We start from the raw sequence: 15,541 nt of genomic DNA, 5'->3' as shown, positions 1-15,541 counted from the left end.
GTGTGTGCGCATTTGCGTGCGGGTTCGCAGATTAATGACGTGGGCTCTGGCACGCCAAGTACTCACTGGCTCCACTGGTTTATTGGTAACCATTGGTGGGCCTTGTCACAGTGTCGTCGCTCAAAAATCCTCCCTTCTGCCAACTTAGACTTATGTTTCTACAATTGTGACCCTTGTTTGAACAGAGGTGGCATGGGTGAACACACCCTGCCGATGGCAAAATTCTTGAGGGGAAACCATGTCAGAAATTACCCGTCAAAACAGTGGATTTGAGATGGCAGCTTAGCAGCGAGGGGGCACCTACGGTGTCCTGAGGTTGTGGGAAGACAGTAGGGGATGAGGTGTTGAGTAGACAGGCAGGCAAAAAGGCATTCACCTGTGTATGAGAGGGATAAGCAAGCCGCCAGACACACAAAGTACAGACACAGCAGAATCCTACTCCCTGCCCACCATTTGGCCTCTGGCAGCGAGGGATAACTGAATTACAGTAACAGCAAAAAGCTAATCTCACTTCCTCTGTGGGGGTCTCATGTGTGTGCACTTGTTCGCCTGTCTGTGGGGTGTTGTGAGTGTTCATTTGTGAGGCTGTGTGCATTCGTTCAGGCTCAGCATGGATTTTGGAAAGCATGTTATCCTGACAGTGAGAGTGTATGTTTACTAGATGAAGATGAAGTCTCCCATCCAACTGTCCTGCAGGGACCAGAAGGTGAGGAGTAATAGAGGTGAGGAGCATTCCATTGTCTGTGTGTGTGTGTGTGTGTGTGTGTGTGTGTGTGTGTGTGTGTGTGTGTGTGTGTGTGTGTGCAGCTTGTTTACATATTCTGTGCATGTGTCCACCTGTTAAAGCACACCCACTGCTGTCACTCAGCTTGATGAGCTGTCATCTAACATAAGGCTGAGTCAATTCATTTGTAAAGCCTCCAAGATTTCCAAGAAACAGATGGAAAACAGCCAATCTGAAGAAAGAAAAACTAAACAAGAATGAAAACAAAAAAGATTCTGATGTCCATTGTCATTTTGAACAGGATTTATTTGCATTTTTTTTTTAGCATTGCTCGCCATTTCTCTTCTTTTGTTTAATTACCTGACCCAGACTGGAACAGAGCCGGTCCATCTTGTTCCAGTGAGTCGTCACGCCCAAATCATATTCATAATCTGCTTAACAGTCGTATTGTCTGTCCCTACTTTAAGGGGAAGGGGCAAAAATATAATCAAAAGTCTATAGCTATGCCAGCTGCTCTGTGAGGCTGTACTTTTTAATTAAATGCTAACATTCTCGCGATGACAATGCTAATATACTGATGTTTAGCAGGCATATTATTAACTACTGTATGTTCACCATGTTAGTTTAGCCTGTAATCATGCTGAAGTTAGCCAATTTCAAATCAAGTTTTCAATGTTTTGTTAAAAAAACCAGGAAGTTCAACATCCTTGTATGAAGTCAGGGTGAGGACATCAGGGTCGGTAGTTGGGCGAACGGAGCACAGGTCTTTGACAGGTTGGCTTCCTGCAACCCATATATTCTAAGTTTTAGATGAGTCACAGCCTCATGGAAGATGACAGTCACAGACATTCTGTACAACTACTTTTGCAGTTCCATAGTAAACTGAAAGTGTGTGAAAGTGGTTGTGGTTTTCAGTTGTGGTTTTTTTTATTTTGTCAATTCATTTCCTGTGTTTCCCTGTTATTTGTTCATGGTTATGTTTTACCCGTGTTCGTTCTGTGTTTTGTTTTCCTATTCCTCCTGTTTTACTTTGTAGTGTCTGTTTCTCCTGTGTCATGTCTTGTTTTACTTCCTGCCTTGTGTGTTTTCCTGCCTTTGTGATTTTCTGCCCTGCCCTGGTGTGTCTCACCTGTTCATCAGCCCTCATGTCACCTGTCCCTCGTTACTACCCTCGTTACCTCGTGTATGAGTTTCTGTGCTTCCTTTGTCTGTTGTCAGATTATTGTGTTTGTTGCTTCCGATGTCTCTCTGTTCCTTGTGTTTGGATTCCCCAGTCTTCAGTTTTCTGAACTCCTTTTGCCTGACGGCCTGCCTCAGGACTCCCCTTGTTTGTAAGCTGTTTAATTTAATAATTCTTCTATATCTTCCACAACCTCCTTGTCTCTGCACTTTTGGGTCCAGCCTGCATCCCTAGACGTGACAAAGTGAAGTGTAGCTCCACCTCATTTATCCATCCTTCCTGGTCCAGCTGCAGTCTTGACTAATAATGTTCATAATCAGACCATTGAGGGGCACTTTGGCCCTTCAGTGGTCCTTCTGGTGTCACATCAGGGAAACAATGATGACTGATAGTGTCATATTTGGTCAGAGACATATCCTGGTTGAATAAAGATATGAGAAAGGGATGTTCTGCACTAACATCATACCATTATTACAGTCAAATGCAGCGATTGATTTGGAAAAGTTGTCTTTTGGAGCTGTAAGAAACAAGCATTTCTTTCTTCACCCTTCTTGGACATCCAGTCTCACCTTGGAGCCGGAGCAGCAGATTGTTGCTGTTTCCCATCTGCTCCAGCAGCGTGGTCAGAACCGGCTGACTGGGTTAGACTGGAGCCCAGGTTCCCCATCCAAACCTCTGAGAAGCGTAGCATGGAGTGTGTTGTTTCGCCACATTCTCGCTGTAGTTTTATCACGGGTTCAGCATGTGATGTGGTTTTGATACAGAGGTAGAACACGCTGGCATTCTCCCACACAGAGAACTTGGCTGTGTGAGATCCGAGTATTTGTCCACGTGTGAATGCTTTCTTGCGTGTTTACATTTGTGTGAACGCTGTAAGCTGTGATGTTTGCCACTAAATGTCAGCAGCTGGCAGATCACGGACATGAGTGAACGGCAGTGAGCACCTCCTGTATTCCAAACCGTTTGGTTGGCAAAGATACAGTTGGCCACTGATTTGACCATCTGACTACTGGAATGTTCAGATATGATGAGATGAGGGTTATAGGGGGAACACTGGAAATTACACTATTGTAGCACACATTTGACTATAGCTGCAAGAATGCCTAGTAATACATTATTTCATAATAAAAAAAAAAGCATAACTAACTGTCTTTCATGAGTCTGGAGGAGCTTTTTTAAGTCTAAGAAAATTACTCAAGTAACACTTGATAGATATCTCAGTTGGGCTTGGCTACTATAGATGTATAATATTATAACATGTAACCCGTTTATAGCCAGTATAATGTGAGGGTTACTTTCCTGGTAAATACCAACTGCAGTATTGGGTAGTACTTAAAGCCACTTTAGTTACGTCTATAAGAAGAAAATAGACGTTAAGTGTAGAAATACGCTTCTGGACACAGTTATGCCTGTAAAGGTAAAAGGAATAATGGATATCTAATATTGACATTGACATTACATGCATTACATACCACCAGTCTCTGCTATTGGAGCTATCAAAATTTGTGATCCTATAAATTAGTATGAGGGTCAGCATTTTTGGCTAAATCTACAAATAAACAGTATATGACTAATGTTAAACCTTTGCCAGTGGCAGCTGAAATTCAGACAGGTCACAGAATCTGGTGTAACACTAAACCCTTATGACGGGTTCTCTTACTAAAGCAGGATGCAGTTGTATTAGGCTGCTCTAGGGGGGGAAATGCTAACGTGGTGTCAGCACAGACAGTCATGTTCACTTACTGCAGACATGATGCTTTCTGTCCCTGTGTGTTCAATGAAAATATTTCCTTACACACACACACACACACACACATTGAATTTGACCTCCACTTCCCTCATCAGTAGGATCAGACTGTTTATCATATGGTCCTATCTGAGTCACACTTATTTGCACTGCTGGTCATGTTGGCCGGAGCAACAGAGCTCCAATCTGTTTAGCCTGTTCTCCAGCCAGGAGGTGAAAAACAATGTCTCCAGGTCAACATTTCCTGCTCTAAACGTGCAACTTGAAACATTCTATGTCTCTCAAAATTAAGTTTTAGAGCTTTGGAGGCAATAACAGTTTTAATAATGCAAAGATATGCAAGAAGCTATAGTCCGGGGTTAATTAGACGATTTGGCAAACAATTAATGCAAATATATACACTAACAAGGACAATAAACATCTCTTAATTCACCTAATAGTGATGAATTGAAGATGCAATGCTACAACTGAGATGCTTCCTTTCATTTCAACCATACCACTAACTACAAACTCAAGGCAAATACACTCCCTTTCATTCACATCATAGAGAAAATTGGATGCAGAAATAGTGAGGAAGTTATTTCATGTTCCTTTGATTTTTATGCCACATCTTTGTAATCAAATTGTATTCATTTATTTCTTTTTAGATTTAACAGTTTATACATTCACGGCTCCCTCCTCATAGGCTGATAGTGGGCAAAGAGTGCAGCTCAGAAAAGCCTTCTGTTTATTTCAAACAGCCAGATTGAGGGCAGAGAAATCACCAGAGGAAGAGAGAGCTAAACCCTGCGCGATAAAAATGTCCTCTTAATCTTACCTTGAAAGCCACGACAGAGGGGAGCCTCCCCTCGGAAAGAGAAACAGGCGGATTATTTCCATTTGAAAGAACATGCCAAATTACACAAACGTGTTCTCAGCCGCTCTTTTCAAAAGTGGCGACAGATGGAGGCCGGTTGGCGTTGTGAGCAGGTTGGAGTTGACGGTCCGCTGCCACTGTGTTTCCTGTGTCTGCTGGTGTTTATCAGCACACACAGGTAGCCCAAGATCCATTATACAGAGCACAGATCTTATTCAACCGTACTCAAAGAGAGATGCCTGCCTAGGTGTGTGCTGTCTTTCACCCCCTCCCCCCATTTTTGAATACAGACTATGGACTTTAAATGTAGCAGCTGCTGCATAACTTATCTCTACAGGAGTTTGGAACCAAGTGCAAAGAGTGATTAGACAACTGAGAAAGGAAGTTGGGAGCTAGGTGAGTGTTGGTGGAGATAAATGAAAGCTGGAGGTTTATTTTACCTGCTGTCAGATGGCCAAAACATGTGTGTAACTGACTGAGAAGTGTTTTAACCGTGAATCCCCAATAGGTTTTATCACACACATACAGACCTGTGTTCATTTGACACCTGAATTTAATTTTAGTCTTTCAAGGAAAATTTATTTGTAGTCACGTTTTAAGTCTTTTGATTTTTGTTAGTTTTAGCCAAGAAAAAGTCGAGTTGTTGTCAGTGAAATTTTAGTCACATTCATGCATTTCAATTATTATTTCGTCGAAGCTTTTGGAGGCTTACAGCTTGTTATCTTTAATGTGTTAAGTGGTTAGGGTGGCACCAAAATCATGGTTGCCGCTGTCGCCGTGGTCCTGCTGCACTCTCTGCAACACCCTGCTACGCTCTGCAGGGCCCTGCAGTGTCCTGCCGTGTCCTGCTACGTCCTGCTATGCTCTGCAGTGCCATGAACAACTACGACTACTATTTCTAGTCACTGTTTATCTTTATTGTGACTATTATTGCCACTGTTCATCACACCCCCAACTGGCACCATCAGACACCGCCCACCTAGAGCCTGGGTCTGTCCCAGGTTTCTTCCTAAAAGGAAGTTTTTCCTCGCCACTGTCGCACTAAATGCTGGCTCTTGGGGGAATTGCTGGAACTGTTGGGTCTTTGTAAATTATAGAGTGTGGTCTAGACCTACTCTATCTGTAAAGTGTCTAGAGATAACTCTTGTTATGATTTGATACTATAAATAAAATTGAATTGAATTGAATTGAATTGACTGGTTGTTAGCAGAAAATGACCCTTTGAACTTGTTTATACCAGACTGGTTTAGCTAGCTCTAGGCTCCCAGGGGCCCGTTTCAGAAGGCAGGGTTAGTGAAAACTCTGAGTTTGTTAACCCTGAGATGAGGGAAACTCTGGGTTTTCTGTTTCAGAAAGAGAGGTAACTTCACCTCAGAGTCAGTTAAATCGAATCAGAATCAGAATCAGAAATACTTAAATAATCCCAGGGGGAAATTATTATTGTTACAAACTCCAGATATACAAACAACATATATTATACAGACAACATATATATTAGGAACATAATATAAATATATATATAAATATATATATATATATATATATATATATATATATATATATATATAAGAACAAATGTACAACAAACTAATTTAAAACAAATTTACAGTTGTAATATATAAAATCAAATGTATTGTATTAATGTGCAAAGAGTGCAAAAAAAACAAAACTATGGTAACTGAGTCTGTGAACCTAACCTGGTCGGGAGCAGGTTTTCTTCTCTCACTCTCCTCCTTCTGACACAGCGCTCTTTCATTTCCTCATTCATTCATTCAGTCTGTATCAGGCGCATTTTAGCGCAGTTTGTTATCTGCATGAATTAAAAAAACGTATTGGCACATTATAAAACTTTTTTTTTCTCAAACATGTCATGTCCTTTTATCAACGATCCCGTTGATGAAAAAGCTGTATTACTTCACAGAGAGTTTACGTCGGGAGATGATATGCGTCCCGACTAGATGTATTTTCATTTCCACATAACCGATTTGAGAGGTATTTTCTTCACAGTCCATCAGATATGTAGATACCTTATCCGTCCTCATATCACTAACATCCACCATCGTGGACATGCTTTAACATCCCAGCAGATTCTTTTTGTCGCATTACGTTTTTTGCAAACGACAGTTTTCTTTACAACATTGGTGATGCGGAGCATACTGTAGGCTAATAGTAATAGTAAAGCCACTGGATGCAGAGCCGTCACAAGAGTGAGACTCGCTCTGAAACGTGTTTTAAATGTTTTTGTAGTGTTCCCTGGACACAAACCAGTGAGAGCCATTAAAAATAATTAAATGATTATTAATTATATTTCTGTTAATGATCATGGTGCTGCAGGCTCAGAATGGGATTAGCTTACTTTTTCGCCCGCAGGATTGCACCTAAATGAAATTGTAGGTGTAATACCATTCCAGTTTTCACCAGTAATATTATAGGTGACCCGTGATTAAATATGAAATGAATACACTGTCAATGCTTACGCATTGACTCGAGCAGCAATGTTCTCCCACACCAATTCACCAATTCATTATTTCCGCCGACCAGTTTGTTTGTGGTTGTTACCATGGTGAATCGTAGTATCATGGCTCCATTCATGCTGCCTTGCGGTGGTGCACGTGCTTAACTCTGAGCAAACCTACTCTGAGTTGATTGAACCAACTCAAATCAGCTGTTCTGGAACCGAAAACTCAGAATTTTTCATCTCAGGATAAATCAACTCAGAGATCAGGGTTAGACTCAGAGTTTGTTAAACCTCCTTCCTGAAAGGGACCCTTGAACTTGGTCGTTTCGGTCACAAATAAGCTTAAAAAGATTGTTTTGTTAAAAATGTTCAAAATACAAACTCACATATATTCTTAAAGACTTATAGGCTTGAAGGTTGCTTTTATTTTCAACTTTTATTGTAAGCTAAAGTTCTCGGTTTAGCTTGGGTATAGCTTGAGACCAGCAGCTCAAACATCAACTAACATTAACCCAGTGGGGAAAGTTGAGGGGATCGAAACAATACGGTACATAAACATATAAACGTGAAAGATGGCCGAAAGTAATGTTAACGCCACCTCACATCCACAGCCGTTGATGTTACGTTGTTACAGGTACACCGTTAGCATACCTTTAAGCTAACAGTATGCCTGGTAACGTAACTATCAGCATACTGTACTGTTAGCTTTTAATTTTTTTGATGAGAATTGTAATACATTTGTCATAGTTTTTAGTTTTTTTTAATGTTACCTATTATTTTGTTTTAGGTTTGCTATTGTCATTTAAAAAAGGATAACTAATAATTTTGGTTGTATTTCCATTCACTAAAGAAACACTGATACAGTGTTTCTTACAGTGTGTTCAGAAGGTCTCTCTGCACCTCCTGGTTTTAATTATTCCAGAAAAACACAGTTTCCTCTTCTTTGCCCTCCATCCATTCTCTTCAATCAAGAGCTGGCAGTAGACAAGAGGCCATTTACTCAGGTGAGGAGCAGGGAGATGGGGGCCTCTTCAGGAGATGCAAAGCTTAAACCCGAGGATGCCACTCAATCACTTCCAATCAGGAAACCCCCCGAGAGGTCTCAGAGCAACATATCGCATCCCTGCTTTTGTCTGACATGTCATGTCTATTTTATTTTCCCAGTAAAGTAGACAAACAGGAAACACATCTTATTCACAAAGAGCCTAATATTTTCTGGTCTCACATGGACAGAGCGGACTGAAAAGAGAAAAAGCAGCAAGGGCTGCCCCAGGCTGCACCACCAGGCCAAGCTGATGAAGATACAATCCAGAAGAGACTACTCTTCTCCCTCCTCCACCTGCTACTTCTCTCCCCTTTTCTCCTCTCACTGTGGCATTTGCCAGGAGAGAAAAGAAGAAGGGGAAGGGGAAAAAAGACAGGCATTGAAGTCGATCCCTCTGTGAATAAAGCAGCCTCTGAATCCAATTTCAGTGAAAAGAGACAGAGTCAGCATGAGGGTGGTGCCGTAAAGAGGCAGGAACAGGCAGATGAATCAGGAACAGGAGAAGCCTTGGGTTGGAGAGATCAAAGATAGTGCTGGAAAAGAGAAGAAGGAGAGAGTGTTGAATTATTTTGGAGGTCTTTGAGGGGTGTTTTCCATCTAGCATGTCTAACCTCAGAGGGGCATGTTCTGCCAGTTCTCACTGCATGCAAGCTGTACTCATGACACACACACACACACACACACACACACACACACACACACACACACACACACACACACACACACACACACACACACACACAGGTTTTTGCTTCTGAGTCCTTTTGCATTGCTCTTCTGGGAGACTACCTTTCTCTTTGCAGCAAGTCAAATTTACTGGACAACGGAAACAAAGGATTTTCGAGCCTTTACGAAAGCCCTTTTGACATGCACTCTTCTACACTTTCAGTAAATAATCAAATCAAAGCAGACTGCACAATATATTGTTTTTTATCATCATCGTGATGTCAACTTGCGTGATAAACACATTGAGAAAGACTGATTTTGCACTTTGAATATAGTATCAACAAATTAAATTGCATTCTGTCTGTAGGCGCTATTTGATCATATACAGTACGTGCCATGCTGTTAACTCTCTGGCCAATCAGTCAGAAAGACAGAGCTCTTGCCGTAAGGCATTGTCTGATTGGTCAGAATCGGCATGCAAGGTTTATTAGACTAGTGCTGCGGTACAACTCTGCATGGTTAAAGGAGGAAAGAGCGAATGCCAGAGAGGAACTGGTGCCTAGAGTGCTGATAAGCAGGGTCCAACAATAAGAATTGCCCTATGGCCTGTGGCCAGTAAAAAGTTACGTTGGGTCAGTAAATGCAATCAGCAAATTGCCCGATTGGTCCAGTGCTTAAAAAAGTGAGTGAGCAATCAACGTTACTTAACTGCTCTACTCTCCGAGACTTCACTCTGCTCTGCCTGTGTCTGTGTTCGGTGCAGTTTCTGTACCAGCCAGTGATGTTCCTCGTCAATGACACAGGAGTAGAAATTGTTCAGTATTTGTATTTGAGCAGTATACTGAAAGAAGCAGAAAGGAAGAAATGAGTGCATTTTAAGATGTTATGGCATATCGCATATTTCCCTACTGTATACTGAATGTAGGATGGGAGCAGGGTCATGGTGGGCTGTGTCTGGTTAAATCCTGGTGAATGTGTCTAATCTAATGTCAATGAGAAATGAGTCACCTCTGAATCCTGAGTGGAGGTGGTGACCTGGAACGACCATATGGCCCCACAGCACCTATGGCCCTGCAGAGGATCCACCCAGCCGTCGTGTGTGTGTGTGTGTGTGTGTGTGTGTGTGTGTGTGTGTGTGTGTGTGTGTGTGTGTGTGGGGACAGACTAGCTGTAACAGCTGTCTCCTGCAGAGCTCTCTGGGGAATGGCTGACCTTATGCTTCTCAGGTAATCTCAACTCAAGATTTTTCAGTCATGTATACAAACACAATTTTTGTCTCATCTTGAATATCAATTCTTAGCCTTTTTTTTCCTGCACCCTTACAGTTTATTACATGGGTTGCCACTGCATCTCAGTTTTTTCTTTAATTATTTTCTAAATAAAAACATTTTTTGTACAGATTTTATTAATAACTATACAAGACAAGATCCTGCTCAAATCCTACCCTTGGTTTACAAGATAAAAGCTCTACTTTGCTTCCTACATATTATGCTGTACATACACATGCATCACAATAATAACAATGATAAACATAAAATCAGAGGAAAAGTACAATAAATGAAAGAATTAAAACAAAAACAAAAAACACAAGAAATATGATTTAAAGGAGTAAAATAGATAATACATATTACAACTGAAAAAAATACAACTTTAAAACATAACTAAAACCCCTCCTGTCTTTTTCTATAAATAAATAAAATAACCACTTTAATTAACACAACATATCTTAAAGGTAACAGCAGCTTTGTAGTTGCTTTCAGACCTGAATCTTCATGTAGAAGTAGTCCAGTAGGGAAATGGTATATTCCCCTAATATATTTGACATAATTATGAGTACCTCTTTCTAAATATATACATAGATACTTTCTTATGTCTCCATGAACATGCTGATTCTCTCTCGTGCAAAGAAACACTTTTGCGATTGAATCATTTGAGGAATGTCAACCTCTTTATTAAAACTGGCACAATGCAGTGGAGGATTAATAGAAAATCTCTTCAATTAGGCATATATTATGTTAATGTTTGGGATCTGGTGTGTAATTTGTCACCACACGGTGTCTCTGTAGTGCAGCCCAGAAAGGTGTGAAGCACGTCTGAGAGAACTGCAACTGTAACCTCCTTCATCACCACACAGAGGCTGTCTATCAAACAGAACATAAGGGGTTAACTGGATGAAAACTGTATGTACTTATCTTCAGCTGTGACAAAAGAAATGGCCTTTTGTTTTTGACTCGCAAGTGTGATTAGGGAACGGGTTCCAGTTTCCCAGCCTGGTAGAAAACAGGTGCTCTCGCCAGTTGTTCTTTTGTCCCAGTACGTTTCTTGCGGATTGAAAGTGGAGCCAGCACCTGTTAACATTCCTCAGATGCAGGAGAAAAACAGACGAAACACTGTGGCGAAATACAAATGTTTCACACAGGAACTGAAGCAAATGAATGACGTTAAAACAAATGACTGACATTCCACAAATTCAATTAAAGGAAAACTATTATGAGAGTTCACTTTTGTCTTTTGTGCATACATATTACCTGCTAACTGAAAATTATGCGACTGATTGAGGTTACAGTTAATGAAAGCACTTTAAAAAAATCTTACAAGCAATTTCAATCTCACTCCTGTTAATGCATCCCAACCACACTTGGTCTTGATCGTCTTGCCTCAATAAATCATCGCAATCCTTCTAGCTAGACAGAAAGCACTAACTCAGTAGGTTCAAACCATTTGAATTAGCGAAGCTGCTTGTTGTCGACCACATTAGGATGCAGAATTGAGACATTTTGACGTGTTAGAAATTGCCCCGTATTTATTTTTAAATCATAATTTTAAGTGAACTGCTTTTCTGTGGAAAAACATCAGGAGGAATGTATTCAATTAGGCTATGTGAAAAATATAATGAGAGTTTAAATGTCCCAACTAAGCAAGAATCCCAGTTGCCTGTGTTGCTGTTTGAGCATGTAGAAGGTTGGGTGGACCTGGGGTATTGCTCCGCTCTGCTCTGGCCACAGCTGTGCGTGGCTGTCGAGAGGCTCTGATGTCATGTATAATGGTCCGCAGGGATGGAGGGATGGAGGGGAGAGTGAGGGGCCGAAACCAGATCTCTGCGCTGTGCTTTGCTGTGCTGCTCAGACTGTGGGCGAAGGTTAATGTGGAGCCACCTGCTGCGTGCTTACTGCACATCTGATACTGATGCACAAACACAAAGAGAATAAATCTTCGACAGAGAGTGTTTCTTTGTTGCTTTTCTTTACATTTTGCGATTACTTTGAAACAATTGCAGTGTGCATGCTTGTGCATTAGTACTTTTGCATGTGTGAGTGCAGGAGGAAGCATGAGGAAGGAAGGAGGCAGACAGTTATGGTGACTTAATACCACTTGATATTTCATGGCTGGGGGAATGTGGAGGCACTCCCTGCTTTATGGAGCTGGCCTGGATTATTTAGTTGGATGGAGTCCTGGCCAGAGGAACAGCTGAATGATGTCATGCAGCAGCGCGTGCGCGCGCGCACACACACACACACACACACACACACACACACACACACACACACACACACACACACACACACACACACACACACACACATAGTGCATGGCACTATCTTTGTGGGGACCCGTCATTGACATAATGCATTCCCTAGCCCCATACCCTAACCTTAACCATCACAACTAAATGCCTAACCTTAACCCTTAACCTTAACCCTAACCCTCACCATAACCTAATTCTAACCATAATGCTAAAACCAAGTCTTAACCCTCAAACAGCCCTTTAACCTTGTGGGGTCCAGCATTTTGGCCCCACAAAGCTGTCCGGACCCCACAAGTATACTGTATTCCCGGTTATTGGACCCCACGAATATAGTTAAACAAGAACACACATACACATACACACACACACACACACACACACACACACACACACACACACACACACACACACACACACAATCACGTTGTGTTCGTCCACGCAATCAAGCTGTTGAGTTGAAGTGTTGTTCTGGTTTGCTCTGCAGTTTTTGAATTGTTTGAGGTTTTTTTTACAGAGCGGGATGTTGGGTAATTGGGAAGGTGAGCAGAGAAAAGGTGGGTGGGGTTTACTAATAAGAGCCTGGGTTGATTTCGCAGAGGGTTAGGAGGGGAGGCACGCTGGGGAGCAGATGTGTGTTTGGAGAGCGAGATGAGAGATTGAGGTGGGTGTTTTCAGGGGGCTCTCGGTTTGCCGGTAAGCTGACCTCACGGGGCATATGGTTGTGCAGATGTGTGTGTTGTGTGCACATATGCATGTTTGTTTGTGCATGCGTGTTCCGTCTGCACAAATCAATGTCTGGCTTCACTCATAATGGAGAAAATCAGGTTCTCCCCTCCTCCCTGCTGCTCAGAGAGGAGCATGTTAGCATGTGAGGCCCTCTCTTCTCGCCTCCATATAAGAACCTAAATATGGAAACAGTGATTGGAAATTGTTTAGACAACCTGAAATGGTTTATCCCGGGGCTGTGCACAGCTCACAGATCAAAGCAGAGGAAACATGAATCATGGAGACTTTCTGTACGGAAACAAACCCTTCGCCTTTCTTCCTTTTGACATACACACTGGCACAAATAAGAATGTTGAGGAAAACAAAGAGAAAGAGGCAAAGACATGAGAGGCTCTCTGAGTTCAGTGGTTCTCGCATCTTTGATCGTACTGTACTTGACATCATGTCGCCTGCGACTTCACTCCCACGAGTAAATTGTCTCACATGTAATAAAGAGTGCACAGTCACCCAGAGTCACTTCTGAAACAGCCAGCGGAGGAAAGTCTCAAGGGACAAAGCTCTTCAGAGATCAGAGATCTTTCTTTTTAAACTCTTCACCCTTTAGTCCTTCCTTCCTTCCTTCCTTCTTTCCCTCCTCTCCATAATGATCATCTCCACGCTCTCTTAGGGAGCTGCATCTATCACAGGTTCTGCCTCCTCGGCTCAGCGATAACTGATCCACTGTCTAAAGAGCATCAGTCTCCTCCAGCCATCTCCGCTTCCTCTCTCCCGGGACGGGCCATGAGAAATAGTGCACCGCGCAGGTTGAAAACTGCAGAATGACAGCACCGAGCCCCCGCAGACAATCCTGCCAAATTTAAATTTGTCAACAAAAAAAAAAGGACAAAGGCTTTCTTTACCTTTCTGCTCACTAAAACTCTTAAAGGGCTTAGATTAAGGTTTTAAAGCAGCCATAACCTCCTTTTGCCCTTCATGTCTCACCCTCACCTCTCTCACAGTAATGATGTGGTCACATGCAGAGGCCCACAGGCCTGGGTCAGTCTCTCTCTGATCTCCTACCCATCTTTCAGTTTGATCAGTTGCGGTATATTTTATCTTTGATTTAGTACTCCTAATATTTGTATAACAGCAGTGGGTGGAAACATGCATTGACTGACAATTTCTTTAGCAGATTTTCTGGAAATTGTTGCGCTAAATTTGGATTTTTCAATAAGGTCAAACATGCCGGGTGTTAGGGTGAGGTGAAAGCTATCCACTATTGTCCTATCCTTGAGTACGCGCATACTCGACCTTCTGGCGTGCCTTTCCAGTGAGCACGCCATTTTCATCCTTGTCATTTCTATCCTTCTGCTTTTCCTCTCCTCTCTTGTCTGTCCTCTCCTCTGCTCTGTGGGGGAGGATGGAGAGTTGGTGGTTCATTTTGGATTAAGAAAGCCCGTTTTTATTTGTTTGACAGGTTTTATTGTTGTTTTTTTTATTTAGGTCTTTCTTTTGCTTGACTTGTTTCTGATTTTTGTGATTGTGATTTTTCTCTGAAAATTGTCCAATAAAGGCAAACCAAAACTTCTCTTCTCCCCTCCTTACCTCTCTTGTCTCTCCTTTCCTCTCCTCTCATTTTGTGTCTCTACTCTTTTCTCCTCTCCTTTTTTCCTCTCTCCTTTTTTCTCTCTCCTTTCCTCGCCTCTCCTTTTTTCCTCTCCTCTCCTCTCCTCTCCTCTTTTCCTCTCTCCTCTCATTTCTTGTCTCTCCTCTCCTCTTTTCCTCTCCATCTCCTCTCCTGTCCTCTTTTCCTCTCTCCTCTCCTCTCCTCCTCTCTCCTCTTTTCCTCTCTCCTCTCATTTTTTGTCTCTCCTCTTTTCTCCTCTCCTTTTTTCTCTCTCCTCTCCTTTTTTCCTCTTTCCTCTCCTCTCCTCTTTTCCTCTCTCCTCTCCTCCTCTCTCCTTTTTTCCTCTCCCCTCTCCTCTCCTCTTCCCAACAGACAGGAGAGGCTGACTCACTCTTTTCGGGGGTGTGTGTGTGTGTGTGTGTGTGGGGGGGGGGGGGGGGTTGATGTCATCTTGACAGACAGGGCAGTCAGGTAAAGAGAGCAGGGATGGCGTCAGACCTTGGACGCATCACTCTGGGCTGACAGAGGTGCTAGGTGATGTCAGCACGTGATGAAATCATTATGCAGGCACATATTCCAGTGTGTGATGTCAGCACATGACAGCATGACTGAGCACTGTGGAACCGTTTCCCCTCTATTACTGAGAACAGGGTCAAACTTTAATTTACTCAGGGTGGGAAACACCATGGAGAAGGCCGCAGAGCTAAGGAGACCTTAGATATATAAAATGTTGAACATGAATATTGGAATTATTTACTTGGAATTACCTACAGGTGGACACAAAAACGAGTCAAATGTTGGTCTGTGTCTGCTGGATGTTTACGGTAAATAGAAGGTTTGTTGCACTGCCCATAGTCTCGCTTTGCCAGTCCATCCACATGCTGCGGAGCGGAGGAGCCAGGACAGCAAACAGTCGGGATTTGGTCGAGTGATTAGTTGTCCCTCGCTGTGAGGGGGCAGCAAGCAGGTTGGCTGATGTAGAGCGGAGTGGGCGGGTTGGGGTATAG

General features: G+C 42.4%; 1 long non-coding RNA gene across 1 annotated transcript in view; it reads left to right on the top strand.

Annotated features, from left to right (window-relative positions):
- The first annotated feature begins 435 nt into the window (after positions 1-435).
- LOC118494347 overlaps positions 436-15,541 on the top strand; it is a 60,659-nt gene continuing 45,553 nt past the window's right edge. Inside the window, exon 1 of the long non-coding RNA XR_004896473.1 lies at positions 436-706. This is a non-coding gene — a long non-coding RNA (uncharacterized LOC118494347). The remainder of the gene's footprint in view (positions 707-15,541) is intronic.

This window comes from Sander lucioperca, chromosome 23 (genome assembly GCF_008315115.2).
Source record: "Sander lucioperca isolate FBNREF2018 chromosome 23, SLUC_FBN_1.2, whole genome shotgun sequence".
NCBI lineage: Eukaryota > Metazoa > Chordata > Actinopteri > Perciformes > Percidae > Sander > Sander lucioperca.
This window is presented reverse-complemented; position numbering and strand designations above follow the sequence as displayed.